The 19,788-nt window shown below is 31.2% G+C and overlaps 1 protein-coding gene across 1 annotated transcript in view; it reads left to right on the top strand.

The window, feature by feature from the left end:
• Positions 1–3,059: 3,059 nt before the first annotated feature.
• LOC148285629 (uncharacterized) overlaps positions 3,060–19,788 on the top strand; it is a 61,332-nt gene continuing 44,603 nt past the window's right edge. Inside the window, exon 1 of the mRNA XM_088242666.1 lies at positions 3,060–3,282. The gene's annotated coding sequence lies outside the window, so the exon portion shown is untranslated. The remainder of the gene's footprint in view (positions 3,283–19,788) is intronic.

The raw sequence follows: 19,788 nt of genomic DNA, 5'->3' as shown, positions 1-19,788 counted from the left end.
TGGAGGAACAAGTTTTTGGTATGGATTAAGTTCTGTGTAAATTAGTTTTAAAATTGAACTTTAAGGTGCTATAACTTTTTCTCCCCCGGGTAAGTGTTAAAAAGCAGTTTCATAAATTTTACAAAAATTATTATTTTGTAATTATGAAAAAAGCTGAACTATTTACTCAAGGTTGGCTGCATTAATTTCTGAAAAAAAAGTGGCATGTAATTTGTTTAGAAACAGCAATCTAAAAAATAATTCATTTTATTAGTTTTACATTATTTACAATATTTGAGTTTGTCCAAATGTTTGTAGACAAAAGACTGGATTTCACCCCCTCGGAAGTCATTCAGATTAACAAATTAAAACAGGGATGGAGAATACCTCATAGAAGGGAATATTGAGTCTAGGCATTTACAGGGCTAATGACCTGTCATTGGCTGGTTTAAGTGGCCACTTTGCACACTGCGTAACATTTACCATTTTGCCTGTGTTTGAACATCAATATGTTGTCTTCAAATATTTGCCTTCAAACATTTGGACTAAGTCAAATATTGTAATAAAACTAACTGGTCCATCAAGAAGTTTAAAAATTGGAAAATTGTTTTCAGGCGTTGCCTAGTATGTGAAAAAATTCAGCCAGATGAATCTCTTCAAAACAATAAAGGTTTCAGCTCTTTAACTTCACTAACATCAACGGATGTTGAAACATAATCGAAATGGTGAATTTTACACAGTGTGTAAAGTGATCACTTATACTAGCCAATGATAGGTCATAATCCTTGTCAATGCCTATATTTCAAGATTCACATCTTTAAGGTATTCTCCATGACTGTTAAAACTTATAAGTTTTATATTTATTTTAATTCAACTCATTATTAGTTATATAAAAAAACTTGGCTTTGCGATAACGAAGATATCAGAATGGTTTTTTTTCTAATGACACGGTTCTATAATGCAATGCTAAAATTTTTAATGTTTTTTTATTTACTTACAATTTACCATAACCACTAATTTTCTTGTACGGATGCGAATCATGGTACCTCACTAGGGCCCAAAAGAGCATACTTTTGAGTTTTGAGAATAGGTGCCTCAAAAAAAACTATGTATTCGGTGGTACGACTTCGTAAGGAATGCAGAAATAATGCAACGGATGTAGCAACCGTCATCAGGCGGATGCAATACGGCTGACTGGGCCTTACGGATGCCTCCCTAGACCATTAACCACGCTCGCCTGCTTTACAAGGCATCAGGTTCTCGCGGTCCTGGACGACCACGGCTGACGGTTCGTCGGAAGTTCATGTCTGACTTTGGAGGGCACACGGGAGTTGGCCCCAGACAGAAAAGCCTGGAGAGATTTCGTGAATACTATAAAGTTTACTTAGGGAGCAAGCGAGGATTAAGTACGTATTTTATTATGATTTGAATCGGCATTAACTTCGTAACATAACACTTGTATAATTTTTAGGTTTAACTTATATTTTTTTAATTTTTATAAATTTTATATAAAAGTATGAGGAAATTTATGTATTAAAAAAAATATAAATATTAATTAAAATATGTTAGTAACATAACTATTTGTAAAAGGCAGATTTGCCGTTTATGTTAATAAACACACCCAGCCTCCGAGCGGGCTGGGTGTGAATTATAGTTCCTCTCTGCAACTTTAGTTTAAAATACACAAATATGTGTTAAATTGTTATAAACATTGAGTTAAGTCGCCAAGGTGTGGACATGCTTTAAACAAAGAGTGAGTTAATTAATTTAAAGCATTGTTTTATAAACGTTATTATATTCAACGCTTTGTTCTAACCTATCCTAACCGAAATATATTCAAACGCCACAAACTCTAGTGATTTTATAACTGTGCTTCTGCTAAAACTGTTTAAAAAAGAGTTTATTTGTGAAGATAAAAAAAAAAACGATTTCTGTAAGATAAAGTTTCTACTTTCGCCGCGCGTACTCGTGAAGTCGCCGGGTAATGTTGCTTGATGGGAAAAAAAATCATAACACATATGTAAGGTAAAAAAAAGTAATCTGTTAATTTTTATAAAATTTTATTGTGCACGCGAAAACATTGATTGACACAACAGAGTAGATAAGTAAAGGGTTATTTAATAAGAGTAATAGAATTAATGAACTTTGAACTTAAAATATAAAACAAATATTATTTTACATAAAATGGATATTTTAATAGCATGTTAAATAACATTTGATATTTTAAAGATAATGTCGTTCAAATGTCCCCCACGGCGTTGTTTAATCCGAGGTCTAATTTTTATTAGTTCTTTTCTTAGATGGGCAAAGTAGGGTAAAAAACATTCTACCCTGGCAACACTAACGAAATCTCCATTTTGTTTCTTCGACAATCGGACAAATTGAAAAATAATTCAATTTTTAAGTAATGCATTAGTTATATACACATTCATTTGCAAATTACAGTTGCAGTATTTCTAAACTTTAAAAGGACACAACACGGCATAGTTGAATTCAAATCAGGAGTTGCGTACTGAGCGACGTCTACAATGAAACTAATTGGTCAAAACGTAAACCTACTCATTAATGAGTAGTTGAGTCGCCTTCCGTTTCATGTGCGTATGCGGTTTCTGGACTATTCTTAATTCTATGGTTAGCTTAGTAAAACAAAAACAAAAGTATTTTACCTACATCAAGAAATGTTAATATTTTTTGTTTCACATTAACAATTAAAATACATGAATAAATTTGTGTGATTAAAATATGAAGATTGGCAAAAAATACTGTCTATTAAGTAATCCTGTACTCAGCCAATGATATATTTGCTCCAAAAAAAGACAGACCATTAGATTGATATGTTAGGTAACTGTATTTTGTATCTGTAAATAAAACCTTTTAAAAATTAACTAAATATTCAAAACACAAGTATCAATCATAAAATATTTCACAATAATAGACCTGAAATTTTGATTAAAGTCTCACTGAAATCCGCAGTGAAATGTCCGAAACAAATATAACACCTCCTTTTTCAGGACGAGCAAGGAACTGAAATTCCTTCTGCGCGTGCGCAGCCCCACTTGTTTGTTAGTTCAGATGCAACCCTTAAAGCGGTTGGACGTAGGTCCGATTCGTACCGAGGCTCTATTGCTTCCGAAATTTCAACGTCGCGACGCGCGTTACCAGCTTAAACACGCTAGACAACGCTAACTTTAAAATTTCACGAATAAAAACCGTTAGTGAAAAACTGTGATTATCAATATCTTATTTATCGATGACCGGTTAATGATAATTTTTTGGTTAATTAATACACAGGATTATTTTTGGGTAAGTTTTTTATAATTTATAATTATAATTTTTAGATTTATAAAAAATAGCATAGTATGTAAAAACAAACATAAAAATCCATTTATATACAAAAAAAAAGAATCCATTTAAAAAAAAAATACGACGTTAAAATAAAATATATATTTTAAAAATATTATGTAGGTACATTGTTGTTTTACGGTTGATTCTAAAACAGAATAATTTTTAGTAAGTTATTTAAAACAGTTTAAAAAAGTAAAACAGTTATTAAAAAAATAACCTCATTGGAGAAAAAAAATATTGCGTTGTTTTTCTTACATTAGATTTTATTTCATAAGATCAGAAACCAATCTTATAAAGTTGGATCATAATTATTTTAAAAAAAAGAATAAAATCAAAAAAATAGTAGATATTCTTATATATACTAGTACATACATGCGATATGATAAAGTAATGCATTCGTTACAATTTGATCGTGATTGTAACTTTATTTAGAAGAAAATCTAGTCTGTTTTAGGTAAATATAATTTAGATGTTTGATTATTCGGTTTGTGGTCTTGTGGCGGTATAACAGACTTTCGATCAAAGTTCCATGTTCACCCACTTTTTTTATAATTCAATTTCAATACTTCAAAACAGTTAATAAGGCATATTGAAAATTGCAACTGAATTAAAACCAGATATTTTGTGGTTGCAACAATTAGAACGCAAATATTTTGCTTGAATATAGAAATAAAAAATGGTCAATACCTAAGTACTTTATCAAAATGCAATTTTGTGACATGATAATAAATAGGTTTAAATAAAAGGTTATTTTATTTACACTTCAAAAATTTACACAATTTTAGTGCTTTTAAGCCAATTTTCATTACCACTCTATTTAACTAAGTTTTGAAAACTAATTTAAATCATCAACCAAGACAAAAAACCGTTTTCATTTTAAGTTTTTATGGTTTGTCAAAGATTTTTTTAATCGTCTATTTAATTTTTACCAATCAAGTCAGTTTTGTATTATATTTAATTTGTGAGATTTGTGAATTTTTCCAATTTTAATAACACGCCTTTGGTTAACTTACTTATTTGTGAATAATTATTGTTTGGTACGTACAATAAGAATTAAAGGTGGTAAAAAAAAAAACAGTTGTAGTTCCAAATAGGTTAAAATAATTAAATTTATTTATTATTTAACAGAGAGGGAAAACATTTTTGAGAAGGGAATATGGAAGTCTAGGCATTTACAGGGCTTATGACCTGTCATTGGCTGTTTTAAGTGGCCACTTTACACACTGTGTAACATTCACCATTCTGCCCATGTTGAACATCCACATTTCCTCAAATCTTCCATCAGTTGACTTTTGTGAAGTAAAAGAGCTGAAACCTTTATCACGTGGGTGAGATTCATCTGGCTGAACCAAATCACCTACTAGGCAACGCCTGAAAACAATTTTTATACTTCTTCTTTTACCAGGTAGTAACTCAGCAATGTTTGATTATGTCCAAATGCTTGCAAACTGGCTGGATCTACTCCTTAGGGATTTGTTTAAATTTAAATTTATTTCGACAGAGAGGGAAAACATTTTTGAGAAGGAATTATGGAAGTCTAGGCATTTACAGGGTTGACATTTACAGGGTTACATCTGTTGAAATAAATTTAAATATGAACAACTCCCTAGGGAGGAAATCCAGCCAGTCTGCAAGCATTTGGACATAATCAAACATTGTTAGGTTAAAATAATCTCATACAAAAATTAAACTGTTACTGTGAAGACAAACATCATCAATATTATTAATTCACAAATAAAACTGCTCCGTGAAACCGCTTGTAAAAATACTAGTTTAAAGCAGCGTGGGAAAAACCATGGCCATGTGTTATTTTATAAACAATTTTTTTTTATAAGTAACAGTTTGATTTATAATTAGTAAACTGTTTCAGCAGACGTAAGTACTAGATTTTTAGTCTAAATAGCTATTTAGAAACCGTTTCCCAAAGCATTTTATTTTGTGAAACGGTAACTGTAACTGCTACATATTTAAAAAAACCAAAACGCTCATCAATAATAAAAATGTGGTACGTATCAATATTTTTTTCTCATACTCCCTTTCTTTTCGGACTTGCAACAAACCTATGGCTATCAGAATTTTTTTTTTAATAAAGGGAGTAATTTTCACTGAGTTTTTAAATAATCGAAACATTGTTGCTTTATTAATTAAATAGAAAGCTTTATAATAAATTTTACGATACGTAAATTTAAAAGGTCAATATAATAGGTGACTTAAAAAAGCTTTCATATTTAATTGCGTTTTAAAAAAAATAGCAGAATCGGACGCCATTTCGTATAATTTATAAATTCATGATCGAGAATTGTTTACGGGAAAAACCTGAACTACTTAAGTAATGTTAAATGATGCTTTTGCAATTACAAAATTAATTTGAGAGTTTTATAAAAATAATCGTCATCTTCATTCTCTTTCCGCACCTAATGGTGCATAGGGCATTGGATTGGTAAATCGATCGAGATAAATATCTATCACTCTTTGTAAATTACTTACAAAATTGATTGCAATGCACAAGAATTGAAGTAAAATGTAGTAATACTGCAACTACTATTTACGAGGTACCACAGGGAACATTTCTCTGCCCATTTTTATTTTTAATTTATATAAATGAACTTTGTGATATTGGGCGAAGTATATCTTTAAAGCCAATAAATGTATAACTATAGTTATAGAATGACTTGACTGTAATCTGCTCTGAAATTTATACTAAATAAAATTTTATTCTATTTATTTTATTTTTATTTAGAAAATCAACAGTTCTACATACATATTTTTAGTAAACAAACAGATATAGTGTATAAATTCAGAACTAATAACAGATTTCCACATAGTATACAAAGTTAGTAAAGGATAATATATTACATATCAAATAAATACACACAATTTATACATATAAAAATGTTATTTTCATGTACTCAATAATCAAAGATTTTTAAAATATTTATTTTAAGAACATTAAGTTACTGTAAATTGGGCGGGATAAGGACAAAAATTCTTGAAGAGAGGATAAGGAGGGGGGGGGGAGATGTACATATTTATTATTATAATGTCTACTAAGTTACATAATACATTTTTAGTGTAAATTTTTTAGTAACCCATTGTGTTAAATTGATTTTAGTTCTGAGTTAAATAAAAGTTATTTAGACAAATGTACCAAGTACTTGGGTTCCATTATTGAGGGCCAATTTAAATGGATAAACTATATGGAAAAAATGTAAACTAATTGAGATATTGCAAAGTTTTGAGTTTGTCCAAATTTTTATAGACAAGGACTGGATTCAACTCCATGGGGAGCTGGTAATATTAACATATAACAACAGAGATGAAGAACATTTTTGAGGCAAAAAAAAAGTCAAGGCATCTGCAGGGCTTATGACCTGTCATTGGCTGATTTGAGTAGCCACTTTACACACTGTATAACATTTACCATTTTGCCAATTTTTCAACATCTTCATTCCTTTAATGCCTTTATCTGTGGATGTTTCTGAACTTAAAGAGCTGAAACCTACATTTATGCGGGCTAAATTTACCTAATGGAATATAATATTACACAGTGTGTTAAGTGGCCACTTAAAACAGCCAATGACAGGTCATAAGCCCTGTAAATGCCTAGACTTCTTTTTTACCTTCTCTAAAATTCTCTTTATCTCTGTTGTAATATGTTAATATTAACAGATCCTCAGGAAGTTAAATCTAGTCCTTGTCTGCAAAAATTGTGTTGATCAATCCACTGGGTCTATGAAAAAGTATAGAAAACAAAAAAAAAAATTCAGGCGTTGCCTAGTACGCAGGAGAAATAGTTTAATTAGATTTATTTCACCCGCATAAATAAAGGTTTAAGATCTTTAACTTTACAAAGATCAACAGACGAAAGAATTGAAGGAATATAGATGTTCAAATATGGGCAAAATAGTGAATGTTACACAGTGTGTAAAATGGCCGCTTAAACCAGCCAATAACAGGTTATAAGTCCTGTAGATGCCTAGACTTCTATATTACCTTATCTTACATGTTCTTCATCTCTGTTGTAATTATGTTGAGGTATTAAACTTATACATTTAAGCGCCTAAATGGTATTGTTGATTACAAAATTAAAAGAATGGTTTATCATTGACGTGTCCAATCAACACTTTTGTAGTTGCTCCAAAAATATTTAACGATTTATAGCCAAATATCTCAAAAGATAAAACAAATTTTAAATAAAAAATAACTGCACATATAAATAGTGTAGCGAGAGACTCTTTTGAAAAATATATCTTAATCAATAAACGTGGTACTTTATATAATTGGTACACATATTATTTATATTTTTATGTATTTCATTGCTTTATATTTGTTTTATTATATATTATACTATATTATTTATGTTTAAGTTACATGTATTCTTGGCACATATATATACTTTATATTTGTATGATGATAATTTTTAATTTCTTACATTTGATTAGCTAGGCATTTATAATTAAGTAGTTTTAGTTTTTCTTTTTTATATTATTGTTTTATTAGTATAGGACTACTTACGCTCTAAAGATAAAAAATCTCCATCTTATAACAGGCTGTGCCATGTTAGGTAGAGACTATCATAGACAAAGAACACTTCGTTTTCATTTTACATTAATTGGTTTTATTTAGATTCCCTGTTTTTAAGTATATATATTTTTTTTTTGCAATAAATTTAAAAAAAAAATACTGAGTAATTGGATTGGGTGGAGCATTCCTTTGATGATAGTACAAAAGAGAATCGAACCCGAGGCCACTCGCATGGTAGGCAAACGCGCTGACCAATACCCCACGAGGCCGATCAAAATATTACAATTGTAAAAATAAACATTTATGAAGTGGAAAAAAACACGGAGTTTACAATTTGTACCCAAGGACTTCAGTGTCTACTTATTTTGCTCTCCAATTAAAAACGTTCGTTGTGAAAATATTAAACAAAAATTCTGGCAGTTTGAACTTTCTTATTGAATATTAAACAATAAAAGGAGGCCATTAAAAATAATATGAGAAGAAACGGTGTACGCGTAATAGTGAGGAGATTATATGTTTTAATGATAAAACTTCGACGCTCTCCGCCATTGACTGAATACACTGCAAAAAACTTTTGAAAAATATTAATCAAGTTTCCAGAGCCGCCTGCTTCTTCTGAGAATATTACGTACATTTATATTTGGCTTTAAGCAACTTTTCTCAAAGTTATCAAATCAAAACCATGTCCTCACATGTTTTAAGTAAAGATTTGTAGCATCCGACAATAGTTGGAATTTTCAATCACCACACGACGAAAGAAGTAGACCGGGGATAGGGAGACCCCCCCCCATACGTACAACGTACGACGTTTGCCCAGAGGAATTTCTCTTTTGTGGCCCCAAGAGTGTTTAATCTCCTGGATGAACATATTTTTTTATTTAGATTTATTTCAACAGAGAGGGAAAAAGTTTTCGAGAAGAAATTTGGAAGTCTAGGCATTTACAGGGCTTATGACCTGTCATTGGCTGGTTTAAGTGGCCACTTTACACACTGTGTAACATTCACCATTCTGCCCATGTTTGAACATCCACATTTCCTCAACTCTTCCATCAGTTGACTTTTGTGAAGTGAAAGAGCTGAAACCTTTATCACGTGGGTGAGATTCATCCGGCTGAACCAAATCACCTACTAGGCAACGCCTGGAAACAATTTTCCAATTTTTATACTTCTTCTTTTACCAGGTAGTAATTTAACAATGTTTGATTATGTCCAAATGCTTGCAGACTGGCTGGATTTCCTCCCTAGGGAGTTGTTCATATTTAGATTTATTTCAACAGAGAGGGAAAAAGTTTTCGAGAAGAAATTTGGAAGTCTAGGCATTTATTATTTATATTTTTTTATTTTTTTATTTGTTATTTTTATTTATTCATCATAAAACATAAAGTATTTTACAAGTACAATGAGTTAAATTAAATTCCCAGGAGTTACAACAACTCAATTCGAGAGATAAATAATATTAACATTTAAAAAATAACACACATTGAGAACAACAAAGAAACAAAGCAAGTTTAGCACATTAATAACTAAATATAGCACAACAATATACACGCCTAAAACCTTTTCTTACACAAGCAGAATAAATATATAAAATAAAACGCTTTTAAAAAATAAAAGAAAAGGAGAGAATCTACTAAGGGAGATAATGTCATTAACACCATATACCATGCAGTTGATGCAGCCATAGTGATGATGATAACATATCCATCTCAGTTAGTAAACATCTGGATACCTAAGAAATGACGTATAGTACGATGAACACATGATTATTGGAAACATAATTCTATCAAGTTCTCTAAAACGAAAGCCATTTTCAGGAGGAGTGTACAAGTCTGGATTTTGTCTAAGGGAAGATACTATTGCAGGAGACTGCTGGGAGATATTGCATAGATTTGTATACTATTAAGCGTGTTGTCTAGATGCCCTTTAAAATTTATTAATGTTTTTGTAATAATACTTAATTAAGAACGTTTCTTGTTTCCATCTTATTGTATCCCAACTAAAAACAGGACCCTTGGCCTTATAGAGTTTGGAATACGTTATTATTATATTTTTTGTAATAAGTATGTATTTGTATGAAGAAAATAAAAAAAAGTTCAGACCCACTTATGACCTTTTATTGGCTGGTTTAAGTGGCTTCCTTACATACTGTGTATGTAGTTACCCAGGGGGTTGATTCCAGTCCTTGTCTACAGAAGTTTGGACAAACTCAAAACATTTGTAATTTGACTTTTTATATTCATGTTTTTTAATATTATCAGATGCTATTTTTTCTGCAAGTTTTGAACTAACTATTACCCAAAAACATAAAACATTACATAAATCTGTTTTGGACGCAAAAAAAAAATAGGCTTATTAGTATGTCGTTGAAAATATTTTGATAAAGGACACACATAGAAATAAAATTATTTATTATTGGGGATTTTTTGCCACAAATTTATTCAACATGGAAAAACGAACAATATTTTGAGAATATTTACGAGAAGGTATTCTTCATCTCTGTTGTAATGTGTTAATATAAGCAGCTCCCTAGGGAGTTGAATCCAGTCCTTTTCTACAAAAATTTGGACAAACTCAAAATATTGTTGATAAATCCACCTGGTCGATGAAGAAGTATAGAAATTGAAAAAATAAAATTTTTAGGCGTTGCCCAGTATGTAGGTGAAATAATTCAATTAGATGAATCTCACCCGCATAAATAAAGGTTTCAGCTCTTTTACTTTACAAACGTCAACAGATGAAAGAATTGAAGGAATATAGATGTTCATATATGGGCAGAATGGTGAATGTTACACAGTGTGTAAAGTGGCCACTTAAACCAGCCATTGACACTTCATAAGCCCTGTAGATGCCTAGACTTCTATATTACCTTTTCTTAAATGTTCTTCATCTCTGTTGTAATATGTTAGTAGAACTATGTGTTGAATACACGGTTTTGATTAGATTTTTGTGTAAACAATATTCACTTTGTTAATAACATACGACTTTTTACATGTTTTCTAGATTCCTTTGTTAAATTTTTTGTGCGTATTACGTTATTTGTACTTCACACTACGTCAAAAACATAATAACTAATGTACATAGGGTAGAGCAGAGCTAGTTGAGTATAGGGGCAAGTTGGGCAGTTAAAATAAATATCTCTATAACTACACATCTTACGACAACTATTCACATAAAGGAAGAAGGGGACGAGAAAGAGGAATACTTGCTCGTTAGGCTTTCTTTATTTTGTGACTAAAATGTAAAATATTTGTTGACCGTAATTTTTCTCTTGGACTTCTACAAAAACACCCATCCTCAATCACGTTAGTATATTTTACACGCATTTTACGTTTTTATTAAAATTTCGATGACAAACAATCGTTTGATCTAAAGTCTTGTCATTTTTATTATAACTAACGTTTCGTTTCAATAAGTCTAATCGAAGTTAGCTTAATTTGCCCCGTTAGATTTATAGCACGAAAATCGCATTTTTGTCTGACATTTTATTTTTGGATGCAAATAAACAAAATAAAAACTTTACCAGCTTCAAATATGAGTCAAAAACTACTCGTAAGTGACGCAGCAAAATCTGTAATGAACAAACACAAGGGCGCGAACATCGCTGCAAAATATGGCAATAGCAATAATGATGATTGACGAACTCTGAATGCATATTTCGTATGTATATGATGTACTTGAAAACGAATATTCAAAACAAATTTCTCTACAATTTTTTTATCTAATAATATCAAACGACAAAAAATTATTTTGTTTGTTTGCTTTTGATTTTATTTTGATTTGTTTGTTTTGGAAATAATACTTATTTTTCTGTTAAATTCTTAATGGAACTAAATATATATGTACTTCATTATTAACTGAAGTTTTATTTGAAATTTAGGCAATTTTTATAAAACTACTGAGCTTTCTCTTTCTATTGCTCAACTCGCCCATACTCTTGCTCAATTTACCACACTCATGGGGCAAGTTGAGCAACTAGGAAATGCTTAACATATTTTCTTAAGTAGATCTGAAATAGTTTTTTTTTTAATGTCGTTTGGAGCAAGGTAAATAACGTATCTAACATTGTAGGAATTAAGTTAATCTGAAACGCTGCTGAATAGTTATAATAGATTTGATAAAAAATGCTTAACTTGCCCAGCCTATCCCTTTATAAACTAGTTTTTTAAAAAAGCAATTTGTTTTTGTCAAATAAGTTTTTTGACAACTTTTTTTCATACTTTATTCGTTGAAATTGGTTCAATGTTAAAAAAAATATGATCATTAAAAAGCCAATGCAACGTGTACTAATATTACATTGGTTTCTCGAGGAATAATAATGGATTTTCAAATTTGTAAAACCAGAAGGGATAATGGATTCTTAGGCATTTGCATGATTTATAACCTAAAACCAACTAGGCCAAAAATAAACGTAAACATTGAAAAATGTTTTCAGACGTTGTCTTGTTTGTTGTCAAGAAATTCTATTGAAGTTTTCGGCCGTTTAGTGACACAAAAACCAACGGTTAGAAAAATTAAAGAAATATGAATGTTAACGTAGGAATATTGAAGTCTAGGCATCCACAAGGCTGTTGACCTGTCATTGAATGGTTTAAGTGGCTACTTTACACACTGTAACATTAACCATTTCACCTATATTTGAACATCTCTATTCCTACGATTCTTCTATCTGTTGAAGTTTTTGAAGTTTAAGAGCTAAAACCTTTATTGCTGCTATTATTCATCTGATTGAATTATTTCCCTACATACTGGGTAACGCCTGAAAATATGAATATTTAAACGTAGGCCGACTGATGAGTGTCACGAAGTATGAACAATGGCCCCATAAATCATCCAATGATAGGTCATAAGCTCCAATAAATACCTAGACGTCCTTATTGTCATTTCAAAAGTTTACCTTAAATTCGTTGAAATTTGAGTCTAGTTTGGTTTAATATACATTTTTAAATAAGTAGTATAACTAATAAAATGCTGAATTATTTCGTAAATATAAAAAAATGTTTTTTTTTTATTCACTTAACTTCTATAATTAGGAATTTGTATACATTTTTTTAGTGCTTAGCTTTGAAACACCGTGTATGGTTTAGAGGGGTAGTTTTTGATTAAATTAGGAGGAGTGGTTTGCTTATCGTCTGGAGATAAGTGTAACTTTAATGGTATGTTATAAACGCTTTCAGGATAGATACGAAAGCTCTCTTATTGAATTAGTTGAGAGCTTTTGTTACTCGGGCGTTTAGTTTTAACTTTAAAATGCGAGTTCAAAGGAGAGTTCAAGCCGTGAAACAAAGCTTTAAATTTTCCAGCAAAATCCAATTAACCGATTCTTTTAGAATTCTTTGTTTGTTTCATCTGATAATGTTTCGTAACATTATGAATTCTTTATGAAAATAATATCAACGCTACACATAAATTTTGCATTTTCATTAAAATTCAAATAATTTTTAAAAACATTTTATACATAACCTCACATTCATATTAAATATTTTTGCACAAAATTATAATCTATCTAACTCTACGAGTATTTGTTTATTTTTTAGATGGGGGTTGTATATTTTTTACCATTCTTATTATATGAACAAGGCTCATATTTACTGCAAAATATATGTTCCTTCTAACTACTCCAACTTGGGTGGGGTGATCTGGTGGAGTAATCGGCTGTGGCCTTGTTAAGGAACTTCTTAGCATTTGCTTTAAAAGGTAACCACAGAAAACTCATTAAGGAGAAGCCAGACTCTTGACAGACATCAACAGACATTCAGTTTTATTTAGACCACCGGTTTACAAACGTTTAACATGCACCCCTCCTCCCCTCCTAAAATCACTACGCCTCCTCCCTATCATCACTCTCAATTTTAAGTAAATTTTTTAATTAAATTTTATTTTTCCACATATGTATGTACATTACAAAATAGAGTAACTTAATTTATATACATACATAAATATTGAAAATTGAAAGCCAGTATAATTAGGTAATATTTAAAAATAACACATAGGTATACAAGTATATATAACATCTTGAGAATTATATGTTAAAAAGTAAAATGATCTTTTAATGAAAAACTTCCTCTGAGACGCGAAAAATGTCAATGTTAAAAGTCATATTTATTTATTTTATTTACTCATTTTTTTCCATTATAAACAAAAGTTAATAATAAAATAATGCGACCACACTGGTGTTACCCGTGCCGAGGACACACAACAATTACTTGTTTAACATAAAGAAATCCTTCCCACTGGCATAACTATTGGCAGGTTGGTCCTGTATATTGGAATGTGTAACAGTCTATGTTACGCTGTTTAAAGTAAATGTTCAGAATAACCTTTCCATCATATTCTTAGTGTTTCATTTAATTAAAGGCGAAGTTTATATGTATTTATGGCGAAATTTTGATTATTTTAATGCAACTAAAAAATCATTAAACATAGACTTATTTGCGAATAACTTGAATGACGTGCGGCGTTTGATTTCGAAATAATTTTTTTTCGAAATAATTCGTAGTGATTTTTCCTTTCTTTTGGATTAACATTAGATTACTGGTCAATTTATGTTCGAGAATATTTTTTTTTTGTGATGCTACTTGTGAAAACCTGTGATTGGCTTATTTGTTATTTGTTATGTTTTATAAATAAGATAAATATATCTGTTCGTTATCAGAATAAAAAATAAATAAATCAACTAATAAATAAATATAAAATCTTATGCTCCTCATAATTTCAGGGTTGTCAATAATACTGCGCAACAATTGAAAGAAATACGTAGGTAAATACAAATTCCTTCTGGTCTTCAAACTGCTGTAACCGAACATACCCTGGAACTGAGTGGGATTAAGCCATGAATAATATCCGCACCCCTTGTGTAGAGAAACCAAGGAAATTTCTTTTGAACCCTCTCCACCATAAAAACAGTTCTTCTACTCACACTGTCCCTAAATCATCGAGCCACTTTTCAGTCGTCGCACCAACGAGTTATTAAAAAATCTCAGTACTCGTGTATTACCAAAAACATTGGCAGTACGCAGAAGGAATCCTTACATTTTCAAAGAACTTCTACAAACTGTTTCGATCTGATCATGAAATGTCAGGGAACTCACACAAGTAATGCCCAGATCCTTAACCTTCGAAGTCCGCATAAGATTCTGGTCATTCATTCTATGGCGGGAAAAAGGCGTTTTGTGGGCCCCGGTGAAATGCATAACTGAGCATTTTGAAATATTGAACAATAAAAGGACGTAAATCATCCAAAATTAATAAAAATAATAACCAGCGTGCTTATTTTTATTAGAATGACAGATAAATGATCAACCTGCAAAAGTGAGTCATTATTATTAGTGAGACAACTAAGGTTGTACTTGACTAAGGTGAATCTTTGGCTTCATACGAGTATGTATCGTAGTAGTCAATGCACAGTAAATATCATTTTCAGCATTAAAATATTTCTATATTTTGTCTTTATTCCTTTATTATCTTTAAAGGTAGGTAGTTGAGAATGGCTAAAGAACATGTAGTGCTTCTTTGCCGACCATGGGATAAATGGCATAATTTTTAATTTGCAGTTTATTTTTGGAGACGTCGCGCACTCTACGCCCCCTAAGTGGGGCGCGCCTCACTGTTTGGGAACCCAGGACTCAGACAGTGTTTGCTATTTTGTGTCCTTTCGCTTATTTTAACCACTGTCTTTACTGTTTTAACCGTGTATAATATTACCTCACACGATAAGTCCTTATAACTATACAGATGCCCATTATATCCTCGCTCATCGATTGACATCAATGTACCTCACCGTTTTTTTGCGTGCCAATACCGTTTTTACTACAAATTTTAGAACCAACCGGATCTTTTTCATCTCTTCTAAAGGATCCTTAAAACAAATAATATAATCTTCCTAAACAGTACTGTCGATGCGTTCCTACGGCAATGGCAAGATTTCAAGAAGCAAGCGGTTTTATCACTCCTGGTTTAAAGATGACCCGCTTGGTGTGCTCGCTTAGATCAGGCTATTACCATATTTTCTGTAACTTTAAATAGTTCTTAAGTATTGTTCAAGTTAAATTCTATTATATTCTAAAATATTTAATGTCAATCTCCAAAACCTTTCAAAAACCTGTCGATTAGCTTAGCAAAAAAATAACATAAAAACCATTTGTCATTTAAAAGTGTTACTAAATGTAAGATCGTTGTGAAAGGAGATATTGTGAATCAGGTTGAAGAGTTTGTGTATCTGAAAAGTGTGGAAATACTGAAAAAAATAATATTAAACAGGGTGAACAGTGCACTTAAATCGACATAAACTAACATATTTTACGTAAATGTGTATATGTAAATATGTATGTATTTGTATGTTTATGTATGTGTATAACATACATACAAATATATGCCAGTAGCTTGGTTAGGGTTTCCCAGTAAAGCAAGCCCATGATTCGAAAAAATCTATCGCGTGAAAACATGTTTACTTACTTCACTTCAGAAATACAGTCTACAAAGCACCCAGAAGGCACATTATGACATATTATAAAGATAAACAATATCTTGTATGATATGCATGGCATGCTAGACAAGCCTGGTTTATGGGCCTGTATGGAAGTACCGCCTCGGGAATATAAAATTATGTATTTAAACGATCAATTCTTAAATTTACATATGTTTTAATATTGAACAATTTTTTTTAAGGACCTTGTTTTAGAAGCTTGTTTCTTCTATATAATTTTAAATCAGGGTTCCTAGAAAAGGCATTTATTTATGCTTGCTTTATCTTCATAATATTGTTTTGGAATGATTTTTAAAATAAATACTTGTCTCTGGAGGAAGATTTAACAGTTCATAATCCTGGTGACGACCGTTTCGTACGGAAGCTAAATATGACGAAAAAAGTAGAAAGAATACCGTCGAAATAAGATCCCCGTTCTATAAAAGATGCATAACCTGCAGTCATTTAATATTGAATGAACTTCAGTGTTTGTTTTTAATAAACTATTATATTTCCAATTGATAGTCCGTTGATTTCTCTAGTTCGTCTTAAATTTTACACTATTTGAAAGAAAACGCATTACTATATAAAATATTACCTCAACTGGTCTAGATATCGGAAGAGGAATCTTTAGTATCTTCAGATAATAGACAATTTGGCATCATATCAAGAGAAATTGATCTCAATTCTTCTTATTTTGTACGCTGCCAGAAATCTTAATGTTTTATAATATTTTATTCAGCCGACAAGAAAGAAATGACAATAAATATCGTACTCGTTCATCCAAAATAACTTTAAAGCCGTGACAGATATTTTCACGGAGGCAATTTTTTTTTGAGAAGAAAAAAGAAAATATGGTATTAACAGGGCTAAAAACCTGTAGTTCATGGCTGTAGTCTGATAAGAAAATAGGATATCACTCGATTTTATTGCATTAAAACGCTGTTTTTTTTTTAATCAAGCCTTTAAATTTTTTTTAACCAATATTAGATAAAAGCACCTTTTTTAAGGGATTTCTGATAAAAAATATAGTCAAAAAAAGTGCAACTAAAATATATTTACTTTTCGACCTGCAGAAATTGAAATTTCAATTAAACTTAGGTAAGGGAAAGTGGGGCAGATTGATACATGAAAATTAAATCTTATTTTATGCATCCTGGTGGCCTCCGTGGTGAAGTCGTCAAGACGCTTAACTCAAACACGGAAGGTTCCGAGCTCGATTCCCGGTGAGAACACAAAAATTAAATGTGAATTTTCTCAAGCCTGGGTGTTCTGTAATGTAATTCTTCACTGTAATTGGGCTTCCTGGCCTATTGTGGTGCAAAAAATGAAAAAAAAAATTTTTAACCTTATCCATGGTATTGGATACCATAAATTGTTTAAATAGCAATCAAAGGAACCATAAAACATCGAAAACAAAGAGAATTCAATGACTTTAGAAAAAATGGATTTTGCATCATTTTGCACCTTGATACATTTGCTGAGGCACTTTGATACACAGTGTAAATTGCAGGAGAGAGGTTACAATTTACAAGAAAAAATAATTGAGCTCATAATCAGCGTTACAGTTAGTTAATTAAAATCTGAAATTCGATTAAAAACTAACAGTGTTTCACACATACATTTCATAGACTTTGGGGTGGCGATTTGCAATTTTCGTGGAAATATTTAATATAATCGTTGATCTATGTTCATTTGGGGGGTAAAAAAACTGCGGTAAGCGAAGGTAGCAGATGTGGATAAAAACAGTCTGCAGCCAAACGAACTACAGCTAACAAACATCTTACCTTTGGGAAGTCAGAAAAGGGGATCAGGGGTAGGAATCCGTATAGTAAAATTTTTTAGGTAGTCCATCGATTTTTTCGGCAAACACAAAACACAGCACTTTCACTAAATTAATGCGGGGATGAATCTCTATAAATGCGGCGGCGCGGCACAGCAGTCAGAAGATGAAAAGGTGAGCGGATCCGGGCAGACGATTAAAAAAGCATACATAAACGGCCATTCCATTGACCACGCCCTTAATAGATACATCACGATTTATGTTTATTTGTTCCTGGCGATTGAAATTTGTTCAAAACGATGTCACGAATCTTAACGTCACAACAACCGAGGCCAAACACGTCACATTTTTCTAGCAACGTATTTTTATAAAATTTCTTTTTTATATTTATGTATGAAAACGTTTCGCCACAATATCCATATCGATTTTGAGGATACAATTAATTATTCTAATCAATCTTAAATATTTTTATCGGTATTTGTAGTATGTGATATTTTTCTATTACGAATAGAAGCATGCGGATGCGGACAGACAAATTGTAAAGTAGGAAAAAATATTGTTATCGTTGGTTGCTATGATTATGTATAATTGTTTTCACAGCAACCGTAGCTTTCCATGGCCATAGCGACGAGGAGAATAAATAAATATTTGGGGATTGGAATAGGTTGACCTTTATCAACTGACGGTCGATCCAGCCACGAACCACTCAATTCCACTAATCACTCGTGCAACCAGACTTCATGGAAGATTTTCTTTACTAAACTTGTATTACTTTTATCAAAATGCTCCGAGTTCATCATTTTTTGCCCTTTTTAAATTTCTGTTTCATCGAATAACTTCACTAAAATAAACAGATGAAAAATTTAAATAAATATGAATGTTCAAACAAAAGCATAATGGTCCATGTTATAAAGTGTTGAAAATGATCACTTAAATCAGCCAATAACAGGTCATAAGCGTAAATGCATAGACTTTTATATTCCTTCTCAAAAATGTTCTTCACCTGTTGTTGTTTGTAAATAAACTTGTTCTTTTCTTTCCTTTTCTTCGATGTAACTTCAAATATAGCAGTCTTTACGTCTTTTTCATTGAGATGTCCTCCATTAATCTTGCGGCAATAAGTTCGCACCATTTTTTGCAAAAGAAAACTAGTCGTCTAGAGATTTCGTCATTTCGTCGCTTTAGTTCGTTTTTCTCCAACAAACCATTTTTAACGAAATTGATTTAAGTGTACAGGAGTTTTGAGAAAGCCTTTATTTATAAAATTCAAACAAAAAAAAAATCAAAAATCGTTCAAGGGGTTTTTAAACGAATTTTGTCTGAAGCCGTAGTAATTTTTTCATGCCTATTTCGTAAAAAAACTTTATAGCTCTATTTCTGCAGATTCGTGTTTTGGTCTGTTCGATAAAAACGAACTGAAGCGACGATTTATTAGGGTACTATTGTTCACAAGTGCGGCACTTTGATAATTTCAATGTCGTATATCAATGTGTTTCCAACGAATATTTTCGAAAAACTTACGATTATTAATAAAACCACTGAAGTTATTTCAAAATCACGTGTAATCCAGATTAATTAGTAAAATAACATTTTTATTTTGCAGGGCCACGATTATGAACGGCTACCTTCACCGGTATATACTTTTTTTTGTTATTATTATGTTAACTTTATTAAAAAGCTAATCTTAGGCATGTTT

The sequence above is a fragment of the Micrasema longulum genome, unplaced genomic scaffold (genome assembly GCF_059751315.1).
Source record: "Micrasema longulum isolate JH-2025_06_02 unplaced genomic scaffold, ASM5975131v1 h1tg000019l, whole genome shotgun sequence".
NCBI lineage: Eukaryota > Metazoa > Arthropoda > Insecta > Trichoptera > Brachycentridae > Micrasema > Micrasema longulum.
The sequence above is the reverse complement of the archived record's forward strand: the minus strand, read 5'-3'. Positions and strand labels throughout refer to the sequence as shown.